This window comes from Microcebus murinus, chromosome 6 (assembly GCF_040939455.1).
Source record: "Microcebus murinus isolate Inina chromosome 6, M.murinus_Inina_mat1.0, whole genome shotgun sequence".
Lineage (NCBI taxonomy): Eukaryota > Metazoa > Chordata > Mammalia > Primates > Cheirogaleidae > Microcebus > Microcebus murinus.
In genome coordinates this window covers 79,463,100-79,483,893 of record NC_134109.1, presented here as the reverse complement: position 1 = coordinate 79,483,893, position 20,794 = coordinate 79,463,100, and the positions used below count along the sequence as shown (strand labels likewise).

The window sequence follows — 20,794 nt, the reverse complement described above, 5'->3', positions numbered from 1 at the left end:
CAATTAGAATCTTCAGGGATGGGATCTGGGCATTAGAATTTTTTAAAGCTCTCCAGGTTATTCGAATATACATCTGGGGTTTAGGAACATAGCTCTAGATAGAGTTTTATATTTACTAAAAGAACAAAAGAAGATTCAAACTTTAAAATTAGTAAATTTTCTAATGCAGATTATAGAAGATGCTGGAAAATATCTCTTCTCCATCATTTCACCCCTCCTCCCAAATTGGCCCCATAATAAAAGAGACCCAGGAAGAAGACAGAGCCTCTTCCTTAACCTGAGGTTGAGCCAGGGTCATAGAACAATGTATCCTTCTCCCTCCTCTTAGAGGGACTGCCGTCCCAGGAAAAGACACAAAGCTTGAGCCTGATAATTCATTTTTAATCACAGTGGTAAATCCCCTCAGATGACAAGGAAGTGTCTGCCTTGAAGACAAGAAGGTCTATGTCACCCAAATCTTTTACTTATTCATGCAACAAGGAAGATTCTTTATCAGCCCGAATCACACACCCCAGAAGCCTGATCCTGTTATCACAAGGTACAACTTGTCCACTGTGTGCTGGCCACACTCTGCCCAACCTGGCTTATTTTTGGTGCCTCCAACGTCCAGGATGGTATCTCAGAAAGAGAACTTGGCATGGAGCTTAGCAGAGTCTGGAAGTGAAATGGAAGCCAGGGTAACCCAGAGCCCATGTGCTGTCCTCTACAAGTGATTGTGCAAGATGAGGTCGCTGGAAGCAGTGGATTCTCACCCCCAGCCTTCTGCAGTCAGAGGGAATAGCCACCGGGCCTCCGTTGTGCTTGCCAGTAAAGCAGAAGTAGTTTTTTGTTTGTTTGTGACAGGCTGTTTCTGGAAAGTAGCTAGTAGTGAAAGAAGGGTGGAGTCTGCAGTCCTCAGACACAGATAGAAGTCCTGATGTGCACCTTGTAACTTACTTAAACTTCTTTCAGTCCCAACTTCTTCATCTGTTTATAAAAAATGGGGATTAAACGAGATGACAAATGTACAAGTCCTTAGCCTGGTGCCAACCACGTAAATGCTTAGGAAATGTTAGTTTCCCTTCCCTTTGCCAGAAAAGGGAAGGAGCAGCAGGGGTGTGATCAGTCAGCTGCCTGAGTCTCCTCTGTGACCCACCCCCCATCCCGAACCACCAGTGAACCTGCCACTCAGAGTCTTTCAGAGCTATTGCTAATTAAAAATAGGATAAGATTTACATGTTAAATACTTCTCTGATAATTCCCCCACCAGGGCTGCAGCCAAGTTGTGGTTTAATCCACTTTCAGTGACAATTTACATTCCTGTGCATAACTTAGAAACTCAAATGGCAGGACATAAAGTTTATTTTAATTCTAAAATTATTATTGTAAAAACTAATAGGACAATCTCGTGCCCCCTGTTGGTATTGGGGTTTTCTTCTGGGCTTTCATTTTTGAGTTGGGGTTCACAGTTCTCCATTCTCTCACAGGATCTAAGGCTAAATTTCTAAAATAAAGAAGAAAGGGAAGTAGAGGGAAAATGGGCTGTTGTCTTTACAAAGGAATTGGTCCCACCCCTTCAATGCTCTGGGCTCTCTAGAATGCTTACCAATATGCTAGCCAGCACTTCCAGTCTGGGAATCTGAATAAAAATAATATCAGGCCTCTTGGGGTAGCCACAGTTGTGCTTATGTGCATAGATTTGCATATATGTAGAAGTTAACATAAACAGTGGATTAACTGGGGAGCCCAGTAGTGATTGCAATCAACCCCAGTTTTACAAGCTGGCCTGTGGGAGGCAAGTGGCAGGGCCACAGGGCAGGACAGTGCTACAGCCCAGAAGCAGCTACTGCTCTGGGACCTCCCTGTAGTGAGGGCCAGAGGCCCAGTGCCTCAGAGACATAATGCCTCCCTTGATCTCCCTGCCCTCCCAACTCCCTGCTTCTTTCTCCTCTGTTATCTAGGGAGGCTGTGGCGCATTGACTCTCTGCCCGAGCCCCAGGGGATCTTCAGGCTGCAGAGAGCTCCCCAGCCTGCTGGGCACATACAGCTCCGGCAGTGCCCACCTCCCCCAGAGAATCCCCCCAGCAGAGGGCAGCCATGCAGGAGCATGCTGGCAGCATGGAGCCTTGTAAGGAAATCTCTGAGAGAACAGGAAGAGGGGCAGACCTGGGAGTGTAGGGGAACTTGGCCTCAATCCATTACACCTGCTTTTAAAGTGCACCATCAAAGTTTCATGCTGTTTTCTTCCCATGTCTGCAGAGCCCTTTGTTCTCTGGCCACTGCTGACCAGCCTGGCTGCCAGACAAAGCTAGACAGATTGTTCTGAAGTGTGGATTTCTACCAGCTCTCTGCATCTAATGAGCTGTCACTCACAGCTCTGCCCCAAAAGCCAGGCAGTACCTGGAGGAAGCATGAGGGGACGGTATTTGGCAGCATCCAGAGCTGGGCCTGAGCCATGCCTGGTTAGAGGGAAGTCTGGCCCCAGATCCCACTTTCGAGGAGCTCTTTAGCCTTTAAATCATTTGTTCTCCTGATGGCAGAGCCCAGCTGTGGGCAGGGTCTCTGAATCCTATATGTTGGTCCTAGAGCCTTTAAAATAAACAATCATTAAAGAACTATCTCACCATCCATTCACCATTATTTCAGGCCAGAGCCACCCAGATGACATTGTTACCACTGCCTTCTCTCTTCACAGCACTGTCCATTGGAACAGCCTGAGAAGGGGCCCCAAACTTCAGGGCTCCCACAACCTGCGTGGGATCCATAGATCCCACAACTGGAATCCCTTCTCTGGAGTAATCAGAAGGCCCTCTTAAGATGCAGCTGTTCCTAGAGGAAAGGCTTCGAGAAAGAGGCTGTGGCCTCCCCACAGGGGAGGCTGCTCCAGCTTCTCTGGGGTCATGTTCAGCCACAACCTCCCCCGAGGATCAAGGGGTATTTTCTCCTGTGACCAAAGCCGTGGACCTTTACTTCCCTCCATTCCCCTCTCCTGCGGGAGGGTTTCACACAGTGCGTGTTCGGTTGGCCATCATGGGACAGACTGCTTTAGTGCAGTGTGTCTCCAGTGACTAAGTAGAATCTACTTAATCACTTATGAGACGTGTCCAGGGGAAAGGCCATGGGAGGCCACAGAGAGCAGTTGAATCCAAAGAGGAATCAAAATGATCTGAATCTGTCTCTACCCCCTCTCTGCTCAAACACTGACAACGTAAGAAAGAGGCAGAAGCTTGAGAGTGGGTTAATCATAGGTGATCACAATTTAATTAAAGCTGCAGTCCAGTCACAACTTTAAGAGGAAACTAAATGATCAGCTTCTTAATCCAACGACCAGACAGAGAAAAAGGATTGAACTTTCCGGGAAATAAAAATGTACAACCCTGCTGTTCTTTTATATAAAATTTCTGGAATACTATTTTTTTAAAAGCATCAGATGATTAAAGAAGTAAAAAACATGTGATCCATAATCAAGAGAAAACGTTGAAGCAGATCCACAGGTGATCCAGTTATTGGAGTTAGCAGGCAAGAGCTTAAAAACAATCATTAATATAAATATGTTAAAGTTCACAGGGAAAGATGGCTATAATGGTTCAATAGAAAGGTTATTTTACCAAAGAATGTAAACTCTAAAAGACAACCTGATGGAGATTCTAGACCTAAAAATTATATTTAAAAATTTATTAGATTAGCTTAATAGCACATAGGACACCAGAGAGAAAGGATCAATGAACTTGAAGACAGATCAATCAAAAGAATCCAAACTACAACAAAGAGAGAAAAAGCTTAATAAACAGAGTACCAGTGACCTATGGGATAGTAGCCTAACCTTTGTGTAATTGGAGTCTCAGAAAGAGGTGAACAAATAGCACTGATATTAATAGTTTTTCTACTGGAAGAAATAATCACCAAAAATTTAAAATTTGATGAAAAGTATCAACTTACAAATTCAAAAAGCTCATCAAACCCCAAGTAAGAAAAACACATCTAGGCATATAATAGTTAAATTGTTGAAAACCAGAGATAAAATGAAAATCTTACAAGTATCTAGAGGGAAAAAAGGAAAATCATAATGAAAAGAATGATGACTAACTTCTATTTAAAAGCAATGATGGGGCCGGGCACAGTGGCTCACACGTGTAAATCCTAGCACTTTGGGAGGTTGGGGAGGGAGGATAGCTTGAGACCAAGAGTTTGAGACCAGCCTGAGCAAGAGACCCCATCTCTGCAAAAAATATAGAAAAATTAGCTGGGCTAAACATGCCAGGTAAAAGGAAGAACTTGTCAAATCAGTCTAACTATGTTTGTTTAAAAAGAGACGCACATTAATTATTAAAGCAAAGTAAAGGATGTGAAAGTAGAAGGATGAAAAGAGGCACACCACACAAACACTGATCGTGAGAACGCTGATGTGACTGTATCTACACCAAACAAAATAGACTTCAGGACAAGGAGTACTGCCAAAGGTAAAAGGGAACATTTTATAAAGATAAAAGTTTCAATTCATCAAAAAAAAAAAAAAACTATCCTAAATGTGTATGGATAATACACAGAGCTTTAAAATGTACTAATAACAGAGCTTCAAAATACTTGAAACAAAAGTTGACAGAACTAAAGGGAGAAATTACAATTATAGTTGGAGATTTTAACACTCCTCTCTCAGCAACTGGTAGACCCAATAGACAAAAAAATCAGTAAGGATATAGAAAATTTAAACAATGCTAGCAACCAGCCAAACCTAACTGACATTTATTGATAACTATGCCAACGACTGCAGAAAGTATATTCTTTTCAAGGACACATGGAACATTCTTCAAGCTAAAACATATGCTAGGTCTCTAATAACTGGACCTTATTAGGATCTCAGGCTCTTTGTACTTGCTGTTGCTATCCCTGGAACAATCTTCCCTCAGCTATCCACATGGCTCATTCCCTCACTACCTTTTATGTCTCTAAGCAAATGTCACCATCTCAGGGGGACTTTCCCCCACTATTTTATTTTGTTTCATACCTCCTCCCCAGAGCAACTCCCTATTTTTCTTTCTGAAGCTTCCAGGCAACTGGCTATCTCTGGAGTGCCAGGGCTGGGATGTACTCACTCTTCCCTGGCTGGAGCCTGAGGTCTGAGACATCTGAAAGGGAATCACCCAAACACTGCAGCAACAAAACCAGGTGCCAGAAGCCTTAATCGGGGCCCTTCCTGTTGCTAGAAAGCCACAGCTGATGTGGAATGTGGAATGACGGTCTCAGGTGTCCCTGGGGACTTGACCATGCAACCAAGAAGGCTGAAGGGTAAAAGAGGAGAAGGTGGCTGATGAACATCGGATAGAAAGGGGAGGAGAAGCAGCTACCATCATTGTTAGTTATTTTGCTTAATTAGTTCCACATGTGAATTAATTAAAGCCAAAACCCTAGCTCAGATTGTCATAAACACTCGTCCTGTGCTCATCCCCTACTACTGGGGGTGCCTGGCCCTCCATGTCACCTGCTGGTATCTCCTCATCAGAGGCAGAAGACAAGATGACTGGGATCAAACAGATTCCCAAGGCAACATGCCGGGCCCTGTCTTCCCTAGGCAATGGCAACTGAATCTGAGCTGGGGAGAAATGTATTGGAGCCACACAGTCCCTGCCCTGAGGAGCTTGTGGTTTAACAGGGATGGGAAAAACAGACCCACAAACATGTCATCTCAAAAGCACATTGCCTGTAGCCATCTGCATTGCCTTTAACCTCACCACTTTCCTGGTTTGGTCAAACACTGAGGGCACTGTGCTGAATGCCAAGGACAGTGCTGCTCAAACCCTAATGAATCGCCTGGAGATCTTGTTACCAGTGCAAACCAGGCTTTGATTAGCAAGGCAGTAGGGGACTCAAAGATGACCAAAGACAAGGTCCCTGTCATTATTTTGCATAAAATCCAGACAATACCACATGAGGGAGAAGGTGAGAAGTGCCCAAAGGCCTGTGGGAGGACGGCAGAGAAAGGATTTCAATCAAAAAGCACATGATTTTGGTAGATTTCAAACCTGAAACCACTTGACAGATTTAGTGTCTAAGGGCATTTGGCAAGAGAGAAAGAGCTGGGGTGGGGGTGGGGGGACAAAAACTCAAGAAGTGTACATGAAGCCAGTGTTCATACCTTCCAGGAGGATATGCTACTAGAATCCTTATTTTTCCTCTATCCATTCTGATGGAAATTGCCAGAGGGGAAGAGACTACAGTCTTGGCCGGGCAGTGTAGAGGTTTTTCTATAGGCAAAGAAGGCCAGGGATTGGCTGTTGGGAACCTCAGAGAAATGGGCCATGAGGACCAGTTCAGGAGTGGACCCTTCTTAGAAAGGGCAATGAAAGCAGAGAGGGTCAGGCAGCAAGTGAAAGGATGACTCCCTGTGAGTTAGTCTTGAATTCTCATCATTTCTAAGCAGGGAACCCTGCTTGCTTCGTTTGAATCGGGTCTGCTTTGGTGGGTACAGATTTGGGTACCAGCTGAAATCTAACACCCTCCCTGATGCAGGGTTAAGTCAGGCTTGTCACTCAGTATCAGTATAGGGCAGACATCCTCAGAGAATCATGAGATTTTAGAGCTAGAATGACCTTCCTTGTGGCCCAACACCTTCTCTCTCTCTCTCTCTCTTTTTTTTTTTTTTGAGACAGAGTCTCGCTTTGTTGCCCAGGCTAGAGTGAGTGCCGTGGCATCAGCCTAGCTCACAGCAACCTCAAACTCCTGGGCTCAAGCAATCCTGCTGCCTCAGCCTCCCCAGTAGCTGGGACTACAGGCATGCGCCACCATGCCCGGCTAATTTTTTTCTATATATGTTTTTAGTTGGCCAATTAATTTCTTTCTATTTATAGTAGAGACAGGGTCTTGCTCTTGCTCAGGCTGGTTTCGAACTCCTGACCTCGAGCAATCCGCCCACCTCGGCCTCCCTGAGTGCTAGGATTACAGGCGTGAGCCACCGCACCCAGCCGCAAACTTCTCTTTATGAAACCCCCCAAACTCAAACTCTAGACCTGTGCTCTCTTAAATGGCCCGCAGTGCTCCCCATCCCTGGAGCTGAGATCCCCAGTGAAGATCACTCCCCAGTCCTCCGAGAATCCTGCCTGTAATCCCTCAGCAAGGCAGCAGGGATAACGAGAAGGGAGGCATGGCTCCTGCTGGGGCGGAGGGTAGGGCGTGAGGAAGGCTGGTTTATCAGCTTTCAGGCCATCAGCTCAGAAGCCGGTAGACAGGGCTGTGTGCCCGGTGATTCGGTCCCCAAAAAGCAGAACCAGAGGGAAGGCCACGTCACTTGGCAACCAAGAATGGTGGAAGTTAACTTGGAGTATGACCCCCATGCCCAGAGTGATGGAAGGCCAGAGGGGTGGGGTCCAATGGGTACCACCCCGAAGTTAAGAAGGCTATGTGTCTGGGTTTGCTTAGGATGGTCTCATTATATAACTTTTATCCAAGCATAAATATTAAAAGTGTTCATTTTCATTACTCAAAGTATCTTGTTCTGGACAATATTTCTATGGTGACCCTGGAATAGCTCCAAGTCTTTGACTGCAAAGCCCGAGGAGTGGGGTTGCTGAGCCGAAGCCCTGGGCCTGTGGGGCGTTTCTTCTCCACCACCCCGCTACTCTGAATCATTCTGGATATACCTCCAGGATCCAGCATGGGCAGGAGCAGGACTCCTGTGGCTAGATCACTCCTCTCAGAAGCCTTGGGAGATCAGCCTGGCCTCAGGACCGCTCCAGAAGAGTACAGAAGGGACCTGGAGACACTCAGGGGCTGGCTCAAGATCAGAGGTGGCTGGAGATGGCTCTTAGCTGCACCCCAAGCCCTGCTCTAAACCTTTCTCAAAGTCTTCCACTGGGGAGGAGCAGAGCTTGGACAGGATATGCACTTACAGGATATTTACACCCTGATGTTAGAATTTCCCCACATGGGGCGGGGCTGGGGAAATAGCAGGGACTGTATAGTGGTGAATCTGGATCCAGGAAAGCCAGGACACTACTCCAAGGCAAGATAATTAATTACTTATAATTAAAACTGCAGTAACACTATTCATTGACTACTTATATTGTTGCAGGCTGCCTTCCTATACCAGGGGGTTGGCTCTAGCACAATTCAGCAACAGGCATCTGAGGAGGTCACATTCCAAGGAATTACACACCAGACTTGCCTTCTCATGGGCCCCCAATTGTGATGGTATTCAGAGGTGGGACCAGCCAGGCACCATGGCTCACGCCTGTAATCCTAGCACTCTGGGAGGCCAAGCCGGGTGGATCACTCAAGGTCAGGAGTTCAAAACCAGCCTGAGCAAGAGCGAGACTCCATCTCTACTAAAAATACAAAGAAATTAATTGGCCAACTAAAAATATATAGAAAAAATTAGCCGGGCATGGTGGCGCATGACTATAGTCCCAGCTACTCGGGAGGCTGAAGCAGAAGGATTGCTTGAGCCCAGGAGTTTGAGGTTCCTGTGAGCGAGGCTGACGCCATGGCACTCTAGCCCAGGGCAGCAAAGTGAAACTCTGTCTCCAAAATAAATAAATAAATAAATAAATAAACACCCCAAATAATTCCAATGTGCAACCAATGTTGGGAACCACTGCCTCCGAATCACCTGGAGGGCTGGTAAAATACAGATTGTTCACCCCATTGTCACAGTTTCTGAGTCAGTGATTCTGGGAAGGGAGATCAAGAATTTGCATTTCTAACAAGTTCCAGGTGATGCTGATGCTGCTGGACCAGGGATCACACGTTGAAAACCATTGTTCTAGAGAGAATCTTAAGGAGAAGGCCATTGTTCATAATAATAACTACTGCACTATCATTTATGGAGTGCTTACCATATGTCAGGCACCTTGGTATCAAGCATTTTACATCTATAGTCTCATTTATTTCTATAGTAATCATATTCTGTCTGTAGCCATCCCTCCATATCCATGAGTGATTGGTTTCAGGACCCCCCCTCAGATACCAAAATCTACCAACACTCAAGGTAATTAGCAATCGCTCTGAAAGACACTGAGTGGCAGGTTCACTGTTTATTTAAGGTGCTATAGTATATGCGTATAACCTATACACATCTTCCTGTATACTTTAAATCATCTCTAGATTACTTATAATACCTAATACAATGTAAATGCCATGTAGATAGTTATTGTACTTATTGTTTAGAGAATTATGACACAAAAAAGTCTGTACATGTTCAGTACAAACACAATTTCTTTTTTCCTGAACATATTTGAACCAAGGTTGGCTGAATCCATGGATACAGACAGCTGACTGTAATATGATTTTTGAGGTAAATTGTAAGCTGTTTTTAACATGCTACAGTTATTTTGAGTTTTTTTTTCTTTTGAGATAGGGTCTCACTCTACCACCTGGGCTAGAGAGCAGTGGCGTCGTTGTAGCTCACTACAACCTCAAACTCCTGGGCTCAAGGTATTTTCCTGCCTCAGCCTCCCCAGTAGCTGGGACTACAGGCATACACCACCATTCCCGGCTAATTTTTCTATTTTTTGTAGACATGGGGTCTCACTCTTGCTCAGGCTGGTCTCTAACTCCTGGCCTCAAGCAATCCTCCCGAGTCGGCCTGCCGAAGTGCTCGGATTACAGGTGTGAGCCACTGTGCCCGGCACTACAGTTATTTTGTATGTGCTAGGTTTGACCTTACAACTAGAATACACACCTTCTGAAAACAGGGCCAGTGAAAACATGTTTTTTCATTCTTCTCTCAACTTTCTTCCCTTATCTTATGGTTGTTACACAGTGCTGAACACGTGGTAATATCTACCATTTGTTGAGCATCTATTATGTAGCATTCTGCTAGGTGCTTTGTATAGTTTATTACAATTTCTATTGCTCAACAACCACACGAGGATGCTGTAATTATCTCCATCTGGCAGGTAGTATAATTAAATTCAGAGAGGTTAACTTTAGAGGTGATTTTCCCAAATCACCAGCAGGGCCAAGGCTGGGATTTGAATCTCTGTTTGTCTGACTCCAAAGTCTTGTTCTTACCTGTAGTACTGGCTTCTTAACTGAGTCACAGCCTTATCTCACAGTGAGATCTGTGGCTGCCTAATTCAATCCCTGAGGAGTCCTGGCTCCTTCCTCAAAGGCTGCTGGGCATGATGGAAGAGGAAGAGGGGTGGGGCTGGGGAGTGAGAAGGCAGGCGGGAGATTTCTTATACCTGTGGCCTCCCTCAAACTCCTAATGTGGTTTGGGACATATAGTATGTGCTCTATAAACACTTAATGTAAAGAAAATAGTTTCTTTTCAGAGAGGAAGTAATAATTATTTCGGTTAAACCTACCGGTAATGTGTAGAAAGAGCAAGGGTCCCCATTGCCGAGGAACAAAAAGAGATCAAATGAAACAAAATCCCCAAAACATAATATTAAATTATTTTTTAAAAATCACATTTCAGGCCAGGTGCAGTGGCTCATGCCCATAATCCTAGCACTCTGGGAGGCCGGGGTGGGAGGATTGCTTGGGGTCAGGAGTTCAAGACCAGCTTGAGCAAGAATGAGACCCTGTCTCTACTAAAAGTTGAAAAAATTAGCTGGGCATGATAGTGTGCACCTGTAGTCCCAGCTACTTGGGAGACTGAGGCAGGAGGATCGCAGGAACACAGGAATTTGAGGTTGCTGTGAGCTAGGCTGACACCACTGTACTCTAGCCCAGGTGACAGAGTAAGACTCTGTCTCAAAAAAAAAAAAAAAAAAAAATCACATTTCAGGCCAGGTGCAATGGCTCACACCTATAATCCCAACACTTTGGGAGGCTGAGGTGGGAGGATTGCTTGAGACCAGGAGTTCGAGACTAGCCTGGACAACATAGCCGGGCATGGTGGTGCATCTCTGGAGTTCTAGCTACTGGGGAGGCTGAGACAGGAAGATTGCTTGAGCCTGGACAACAGAGCAAGACCTTATCTAAAAAAAAAAAAAAAAATCACATTTCAAAGATAGTGAGAGAAATTTTGTTGTAAGTACTAAAGAAATGGAATGTTGAAGCTCTCTGCTCGCAGGGAATATTTGAGCAATAAATATTTAAGCAAAAACTTCCTTCCTGCAGACAAGAAAGTAGTAAACACCTGGAATGCTTTCTGAGGAACTACATTCTAAACCCAAAGCAATATCAAGATTCTTTTTTTCTCCTCACCTCTGAGAACTTACTCCAAAACTGCAGTAAAGGTTATATAGTCTAGGCTGGGCGAGGTGGCCCATGCTTGTAATCCTAGCACTCTGGGAGGCCGAGGCAGGAGGATTGCTTGAGCTCAGGATTTTGAGACCAGCCTGAGCAAGAGCAGGACCCCGCCTCTATTTAAAATTGAAAAAAAAAGAAAGGTTATAGTCAATGATCCTGTCTTGGAGCTAATAGAAACTGGAGAAGTATTTTCTCCCTAAAGTCAATACAAGTTTATGCCAGGAACTTATTCAGGGATCAGTTTCATATATTTTATGCATTCATTGTGAGAGGGGTCAGGATTGAAAAAAAATTATTCTACTCTGAAGCATCTGTGGATTTTGGATATTTTCCTCCAGTTGTAAAATCCAGGATGGATCCTGATACTTAGCTTCTTTTTCACAAGTTACTGTAGCCTCAGTTGATGTTTGGGAATTCATGCAACCTGATATAGCCCCATACCTCATCTGATTTCAGGGAAGAATTCAGAGTCCTTGGGGTCCCCCTTCATTTCTTAGAGGGTTATCACATCTGTATAAGCTTAGTAACCTCGAAGCCTTAGGCGTAAGCCTGAAGTGGCCCTGTCATATCTAGTTTCACATTGCAGTTTGACATTTATTTACACAAAGTAAAGCAGCATTGGTGATTTAAGACTGGACTGCTCCTAAAGAACAACCTGACATTTATTCAAATCACTGATTCAGGTGCCCTAACCCCTGCCAAGCGGTGAGTCAGGTGGGGCGTGCCAAGCGTAATCTGATAGCTGGGAGAAACCCGTGCAGCAGTCGCTGGTTTTGTGTAGATCTCCCTGTGGGTGAAGAGGCAGTGGTAACCCCACTCCTAGAGCCATTTAAAATGCCACTTGGACTCAAGCGAACCATTTTCACATAGGGATGATAACATCGAAGAAAGCGACCTCTCCACACAGGATGTCTTCCTCAACGCAGAGTATTTTATGTGTTGATTAAGCGCTGACTGAGATGAGGCTAGAGAGACGTGGTGGATGCAGGAGGAAACCAGGGTAGGAAGAGAGATTAAGAGATAAAGAAATTGTGCTACAAGTGGGAGAGAGAGAGACGGAAGTTGGCAGAGAGGGAAAGAAAATCCAGGATGGGCAGAAGAGGAACTACAGGGTTGAAAATCTATCCTTAGTTCCAGAAGATCCCATAGCAATAGAAGGAGGATAGCAAAGTCCAGTGCCTCACGTCTGCCAGCCTGATGGGCCCAGACACCACGCAGAGACATCATGGATGTGTTGGCAGGCTCTTGAGGGCCTTCGTCTCGCTGGCCCACCTGATAGCTGGACATGAGCCAGGCATGCGGGACATTCATCCTTGAAAGGCAGGTGTGTGGTAATGGTGCTGCCTGGGACTCCCTTCTTTGCTTGTCTCTTGCATCCAGGAGGACTATTCTGAGCCCACAGGACCTCTGAATGTTCCTTAGCTGGGAAAAGCCCCTTGAGCCAGGTCCTCCTCCACCCATTTGACAGAGTTCAGACAAGGGACCTGCACAAATCCAGCCCGGTCATGCACATGAGCCTAAGGCCACAGGGCCAGGCAGGGGCAGGGAGACAGGCTTCGTGCTGAATGTAGGCAAGGATAGAAGTAGGAACTGAAAATGTGCCCAAGACCTGATGCTAGGCGGCTGGGCCGCTTCCTGAGGGTGATGCAATAGCTTCTGCTGCAGGTGGTGGTGGTGGTGGGAGTGTTTGCGACTGAGAGAGGCTGGAATTCACCTCGCTAGGCTGCCTCAGGCTTGGCCTTCCTGTTCTGGGGGTAGTGGGGGACAGTGTGTTACTGATGGGGGAAGGGGACGGGGAGTTAATCCGGTCTGTGGGGAGGGACTGGGCGTGCCTTTTTAAGGCAGTAGGTGTAGGGGATGTGAGCACTGGGTTTCATGCCAGGCAGATGTGGCTTCTAATTGTGCTTCTGCTGCTGTTTGTCCTTGGAAATGTGACCTTAGTCTCCTTAAGTGTAAGATGGGGCCCACAGTAGGTACTCAACAGGTGGGAGTTGTTTTGATTACAGCCCAGGGACCCGGGCAGGCTTGGGATAAGATGCTGGTGTCAGCCCCAAATCCTAGCCCCTGCTGAGCCAGACTGTTTACCCAAGCTATGCCACCTCTGAATCCATAGGGGCAAGGACATAAATGTGAGTGTTGGAAGGTCACCTCTTGGTAGCAGAGCGAGAGCTGAACCTAGATCTCCATTGTCTAGCCTAGAGCTCCTGCTACTCTCCCTGATGGCAGGTGGGCTTTGACAGCAGGAAGAAGCAGGGCATCAGACATTTTCAGATGCTTCTGTGCAAGGAAAGGCAAGACCATCTGGGAGGTGGCTTAGCCTTCCACAGAAGGCTGTTCTTCCTTAGCTTGTCTAGTTTCAGCTCTTCCTGCCACACCCTCCTCCTGACCCCAGTGTTTCCTTGAGCTAGTGTGTAGCTATGTATGTGAGAGTTCATGTTTGGGAAGAAAGAGAGCTGATATGCTCAAGGATCCCCCTAGGGTTGTGTCTGTGCCTCCAGCCCCCGGCATGGAGTCTGCCACAGGGCAGGTGCTCAGTAAGTATTTGATAAACTCACACCTGGGTGATTGAGCCCCTGCCAGAGAGAGACCCTCTCCAACTCCAGGACAGTGGGGGCTGAGGGGTTGGCTGGGAAACAGGTGATCTAACTCATCTCAGCCAAGATCCTCTTGAGGGTGGAGTTCAAAACCTGGGAGACCTTAAGCCAGCAAAAGACTGGTCCCCAGTTCTTCCTGGTGGTAGGTTTCCTTGATAGCAATCAATTGTTCTCTGGCTTTAGCTGGGAATGCCCAGATTTTCCTGTCAATCCTAAAGAGAAGTATGTACTGACATAGTGATGTACGCTTGCTCAGGAAAGAGAGTATCATCTCTAGGGAAGTAGAGTGAAAGAAAATGTATTTTGACTGGATTTCTTCATTCCTTGGCAGGATAAAGCCAACTTCTTTTCCATGGGCTGGGCATCGAGTGGGGGACAGGGGAGCTGAGGACACTGCCCTAAGGGCCTGGCTCATAGCTTTTCTGTAAATTCGTCTCTACAGACGTATTGAGTGCTGGCATGTGCCACGCCTGGGGGAGCGTGATCTGAGGGTCCCAGCGAGTAGGGGGCAGCACCCTAGCCTTCTAGGGGTGGTTCTCTCTGCTGGTGAGAAGAAATGAAGGCAAGACCAGGAATCCCAAATGACAAACACAAAGTGGACCAGACATTTACTGGAAATCCCCTGCTACAGCTTTCTCTCCCCTTCTTAACACAGAGCGCTTCGTACATTCATTCTCATTCCACAGATATTTACTGGGTAGTCCTCCCAACAAAACTGAATATATGCTGAATGTCATACTTCTTGCCTTATCTTTTGGGTTCTCCTGGACTCGAGCATGGTAGCCTTAGTCCTTCGTCTGCGTTTCCCCTCAGGTCTCTGAATCCCCAGATGCTTTCCTCTTAGTATGGTGCCTTTCCTATCTGAGTCTCACTGAATCAGTGATTGGCAAGCAGTGAGCTCATCGACTAGGAAATCTAGTCTCCCCACTTGTCCAACCAGCCACAGCCAATCTGTGTGTTCTGGTATATTTCGTCTCTCTGCTTCTCTCTCTCTCTCTCTCTCTCTCACACACACACACACACACACACACAGAGTACAACTCAGACTAGAGGAACTGTCTTTTGTAGACAGTTGAAATGATGCACAGAGATATAAATTCCCTCCATTAGAGCAAGCCCAGCCAGGGAAGAACACCCAAGTCTTCCAGTTCCCTGGTCCTTCTAACATTGATGAGCCCTTCTGGAAGGAGTTAAGAGGTAATGGGGTCAGGCACCATGGACTCCCCCAGCAAGACCCCCCCCCTTACCCATAAATCAGTTTCCAATCTAGCCCCTCCCTGGGGGTTGAGTTACAAACCTCAGTAACCCCAGGGCAGCCTGCCTGGTAATTCCTATTATTCAGCTGTCAGCTGGTTTTTTAAAAACCTCCCTTCCCTGCGATCCAGTTACTGGAGTTTTAGAGCCCATTCCTTGTCTCGAAGAGAAATCCTATAGCCAGGTGAAACAATGGAGAGGGCTCCTGCCCGCTTTCTGCAGGGAGCTGGGTTTTCTCTCCAGTTGAGTGCAGCCTCCCCTTAACTCTTTGCATCCCTCCCAGATTGTCAGGGAAGGTGCACCTCTCTGACAGCCTCCACGCTCGTGCCTTTCAGAGAAACTCTGCCTTCTTTCTTTGGGGACCCTCTTTCCAGAGCCAGCATCAGTCAGCAGGGAGAGAGAGGAGAGAAGAAAGAGAGTGAGCTTGCTGGGGCTGCAATGTGCATTTGCTGTGAGCCCAGTTGAAAGCCCAGGGGTCATTTGTTCCCAGGGTGCTGCTATTGGTCAGGGAGCTCAGAGCCCAGATCTGCGACCCAGCGGGTCCTGACACTGCTAAGTCCATGCTGTGCTGGGAGGGGAGAAAGGACTCAGAGGGAGGGCATGCTTTGACAGTGATGAGAGGTGGGGGTGAGGCTCCTGACCTCCCTGACCCCTTTATCCCTGACGTCCTTCTCTGGTCCCTCAGGCTCAGAAGGCTGGGCCCCTTGCTGCTTGACCTAAGAGGCTGAAAGCACAGGAGGCCAAGCCACAGGTGTCCTTCAGAACCAGCCTGAGGGAGCAGGCTGGGAAGGCCTCTGAGAGGGCTTAAAAGAAATATCACTAGTGGATATGATCCTCCCCACAACTTGCAAACTGCCCAGACCCACTAAGATAACCTCCTGCTGCTCCCCAGCCCCATTTCCCTACAAAGGTGATTTTTTTTTCCAAAAAAAATTGAATTTATTATTTTACATTGACATTCTGTAAGTTGAAATAAAGAGATCAAGTTGTCTCATGGATTGGAAGGTGACTTATTAATTCCCTTTCATTTCCAAACCTCATCAAGCAGTCACTACATTTATGAGGTAAGTCAGCTGAATGCTTGAAATCTAGATGAATTTTAAGATCTTTAATTTGTCCTGTTGAATATTCACAATATTGACATAAATAAATCCCTTCAGATAAATATGAATTTAAATGCTTGCAATATTCTAGCATACTGGAAAAGCCTTTCCCACAGTCGTCACAAACATGAGGAAAAATTTTCGTATGTTCAATAGCCACATGCCTATTAACATTTGTATGAAGTCTACTCCGAAAACCACATACTTGACATACAAAGAAGTTTTTACATTTGTCAAAGGTAATTTTGCTTAAGAGGCTGTACTGTCCATGTTCTCCATTGTTATACTCATCACTTAACTCTGTTAATTTACATGCATGCTCATTTACCACGTGGCTATGCAAGTCTTCTGGATCATTAGTTTCGTGTTCACAGAACTGACACAAGTACTGCTCGTCACAGCTGTGCTCCTGGAAATGTAGGTAGAGCTCACTGCTTGTAGAGAACTGCACGTCACACTGCTCACACCAATAGAGGCGATCACTGAAATGGGTGTCTGCAATGTGCTGGCTGAGGTTCTCAAAAATTACTGTCTTATAATCACAGTATTTACAAATATAGGGGTCCTCTTCATGTAGTTTGGCATGTTCTATCAGAAGCATGTTGGTAGAGAAACTTTCCTTGCATACTCGACACACATTTGAATCAGTACGTTTATGCTTCAGGATCATATGCTGCTTTAAATCAGAAAAATATTTGCTGTTGAACTCACAAAGTTCACATTTATAGAGGCCACTGCTGTTAGCTCTCGGTAAAGGCCATTTCTGCTGAGCAGTCACATCCAAAGCCTGGCTCTTGTCAAGAATTTTACAAAGTTTAGCTGGTGGCTCTTCATCAGTTTGGTCTTGAAGACTCTCAGAGGAATTGTTTTCTGTCTCTATATCATAATCTTCGGAAATTGCATGCACTTCTACAGCAATTGGAACATCTTCAGCAGTGTGAACTTCTATAGGACTCTCCTCTTGAGTTTGTTGGTTGACTGATTCCGGTGAGTCACATTCTTCATCACAAATTTCAATATCAGCAGATTTTTCTGTAGAAAAGGCGGTGTGGTCTAGAATTCTAAGTACTGGACTAGGAACCAGGTAGTTCTGGTTTCTATTTCTGGCCTTGATTCCATCTGTAAATTTTGGCAAGTCACTTGATGTCTCAATATCAGAACCATCATCTTTGTTGTCAAAATATTTTAAGTCTGGCTGTCTCATAGAACAGACACTATAACAATGATCAGAAAAAATTCCATTGAATCCATCTGCAATTCTGCTTATTCCAGAGGAATCTGAGGAACGAGAAGAGTGTAAGGTCTTCCGTCTTCTTTTTTTAGGATACTCATTCATATCTTTTCAATCCGTCCCCGGGTCCCCCTGCCTGCCCCAGCTCAGCTCCGGCGGCGGCATCCAAGTCGCCTGAGCGCCAGCAGAGCGGCCGCGGGGGCCTGCCGGCAGACACGCTGCAGCGGGCGGCGCCGCCAAAGGTGATTTTTAATACCTTTTATAGGCTGAGTGTGGTGGTTCATGCCTGTAAGCCTAGCACTCTGGTAGGCTGAGGCAGGAGGATTGCTTGAGGTCAGGAGTTTGAGACTAGCCTGAGCAAGAGCGAGACCCCATCTCTACTAAAAATAGAAAAATTAGCCAGGCATCGTGGTGCATGCCTGTAAGCCCAGATACTCAGGAAGCTGAGGCAGGAGAATTGCTTGAGCCCAGGAGTTTGAGGTTGCTGTGAGCTAGGCTGATGCCATGGCACTCTAGCCCGGGCAACAGAATGAGACTGTGTCAAAAAAAAAAAACAAAAAAAAACCAAAACCCAAAACGAACCAAACAAAAAAATCATCTTTTATAGAGCCATAGACCCCTTCAAGAAATTGTTGTAAGCTAAGGAGCCACCCCACCCATGTTTGCACCCACAAACACAGTTTAGCCAGTTTTATAGGTCCATAGACCCTAAAGCTCAGGACCTCGATAAGCTAGTTATCCTGGATAAAACACCTGCTCTCCCAGCTTCCTTGCCTTGTGGACCCATGTTCACCATGCAGGGCTGTGACCAAGTGGAGCTTTAGCATCGCGAGTGGGTCAGGAGAGCTAGGATGGCCCCCTCCCTTCAGGGCCTGTGCTGTCCCAGAGGGCAGATTCAGAGCTGCTTTGTCCTTCAGTTCCACTCTTGACCCTAAGGACAGCCCATAGCACCACTGGCCAGCCTGAGATACTGGCCCAGGAGGAAAGCCAGTGACAAGAGGAGGATGGAAGCAAGGTGAGGAAGGAGGTCTGTGCTTGGGAAACCATGGAGGGCTCCCAGTGCCCTTCACAGAGGCTGGGCTTGGTCTCCTCATCTTCCGACATGTGGCACGAGTACAAGTTCACCCTGACCAGCTCTGATACTCCTGGTTGGCCAAGCCTCCTGGTAAAATAATATACCTCCTTTTGGCTCTGGCACCTCTTGTGGGACATCTGTCAACTGGGGAAGTAGGCTGCTGGCCAACCTTGAATCTCCCCTCTTTCCCTTTTTCCTCTGCTCTGTCCTGTGGGGATGGTATTTTCCTACTCTAGCAACCGTAGCCCTCAATATGCCTGATTCACTCTTTTTCAGGTACTCTCTGAGGGAGGTAGGGAAAGAATGGGTAGGAAAAAGGTACAAGGAAACTTCAGGCTCCACCGGGTTGGGGGTCCCAGCTCCACTGAAATTTGTCTGAGTTTACAACCCAGGAGAGCAGCGTGGTGACAGCACTGCCCAGTCCCACTGACCCAGAGGGTCAGACCTCCATCTTCTCACACCTAGACTGTTTGCAGGGACTGGCTTCCCCTCACCAATTTCTTTTTTGTTTTTATTTGTTTGTTTGTTTGTTTTTGAGACAGAGTCTCACTCTGCTGCCCAGGCTAGAGTGCCATAGCGTCAGCCTAGCTCACAGCAACCTCAAACTCCTGGGCTCAAGGGATCCTCCTGCCTCAGCCTCCCGAGTAGATGGGACTACAGGCATGTGCCGCCATGCCCGGCTAATATATATATATATATATATTTTTTTTTTTAGTCGTCCAGATAATTTCTATTTTTTTTTTTTTTTTAGTAGAGACAGGGTCTTGCTCTTTCTTAGGGTGGTCTCGAACTCCTGAGATCAAACGATCCTCCCGCCTTGGCCTCCCAGAGTGCTAGGATTACAGGCATAAAGCACCATACCCTGCCCCCCTCACCAATTTCTGAACTCATCATTTATCTTTCCTAAAGTTCAGACTTGGTCAAGTCACTCATCTTCAATAAAATTTTCACTACCTCCCTTTATAAAATACAGATCCCTCAGCCCAGCATTCCAGGAACACTTCTGTAATCTGTCCTGAGCCTCCCTGCCCATGCTCACCCTTTCTAAATCCCAGAGTGCCCCCAATGATCCAGTCATCCAGCCTGCCCCTCTTCCCTGGACAGGCAGGCTCTCCAGTTCAGTACTTTATTCTGGTGCCCCTTGGCCGGGGCTATCTCCTTTTCTTTATTGAAAAATTTTCTCATTCAACTCAAAAGCCATCTCCCCGAAGCCTTTGCCAGTCTTTGCATTCTGAATTTTTCTGCGTCCCTCAGCAGTCATTATTCCACTTTCATTAGTTCCAGGTCTACCTCTCATAGTAGGTTGTACGCTCCCTGAGGGGAGGCACCAGGTTGTTTTTGGCATGCAGCCCAATACCTGACACTAAGTAGGTGCCCCCAAAATGTTTGTGAAGTAGCCCATAGGTTCCCGCGGGTGATCTGCAGGACGTGCTCCTCTCCTGGCAGCCCCAGCAGTTTCTAGCTGCTGCCATAAACGGATGTGAGGCCACTGTCCAAGCAGCGTCCTGCATTCTTGAGCTCGCCTCTCCTCGGCCAGATGCTTATTCCGGGAGTGTCCACATCCAGTCAAGAAGAGGACGCGAGGGCCCCCCTGGGTGTGTTTGACTCGAATGTCACTCAGTAATAGTGCCCGCACGCGTGTTCTCCTGCCTCCTACCGCTTTGGGGCTGGACTTTCCCTCTGACCTGCCGGACAGGCGGGGGGAGCTTTGCCACTAGGCTGGGATCCTCTGGGATCCGCACTTTGCACCCATCAGACTCTGGCCGCGTCTAAAAGCTCTCTGCTTCCTCCTCCCCTTCGTTTCTGAATGCACAGCAATCATTCTGCCCATTGCCGAGGAAAAGAAGACAAAAGTCACTCTGGCGCCCCCTCTCCCTCACCTAATTGACAGGACTCAGACTCAGGGACTCTCTGGCGCTTCCATTGCCTGCGTCAGGAACCGAATCCGCGCTGGCGACGGCGCTCCAACAGCGCTTTCTGCCAGGGGTCAGAATTTTGCTCGGCCCCTTGTAATGTTTCCAACGGAAGGTTCGCACATTCGTGACCGTCCCTGGCAGCCGCCCAGCCCGGGACCTGGGGCTCCACTCGCCATTGGCCAGCCATCGGCGTGACGCGCCGGGAGGCGGGGCCTCATCAGCTGTTTGCGGGATGCCCCGAGCGGGCGTATTTTGGAAACAATACCGCTCCGTGCGGAGTGGCCTCCTCCCGCGCCGGCCCGTGCCCGCTGCCGCCGCCGCCCCTGCCCGCGCCGCCCGCCGCCCGCCGCAGCCCGGTGAGCGCCCGGGCGGCGGCCGGGGGCCGGGCGGAGTTGGATCGCACCTCCTCGGGGAAGTGGGGAGCAGAGTCGCGCTGCGCGTGGGGGCCC

At 47.2% G+C, this 20,794-nt stretch overlaps 1 pseudogene; it reads right to left on the bottom strand.

Annotated features, from left to right (window-relative positions):
- Positions 1–16,001: 16,001 nt before the first annotated feature.
- LOC105872589 (zinc finger protein 639 pseudogene) lies at positions 16,002–17,459 on the bottom strand (annotated as a pseudogene).
- Between the last annotated feature and the right edge of the window lie 3,335 nt (positions 17,460–20,794).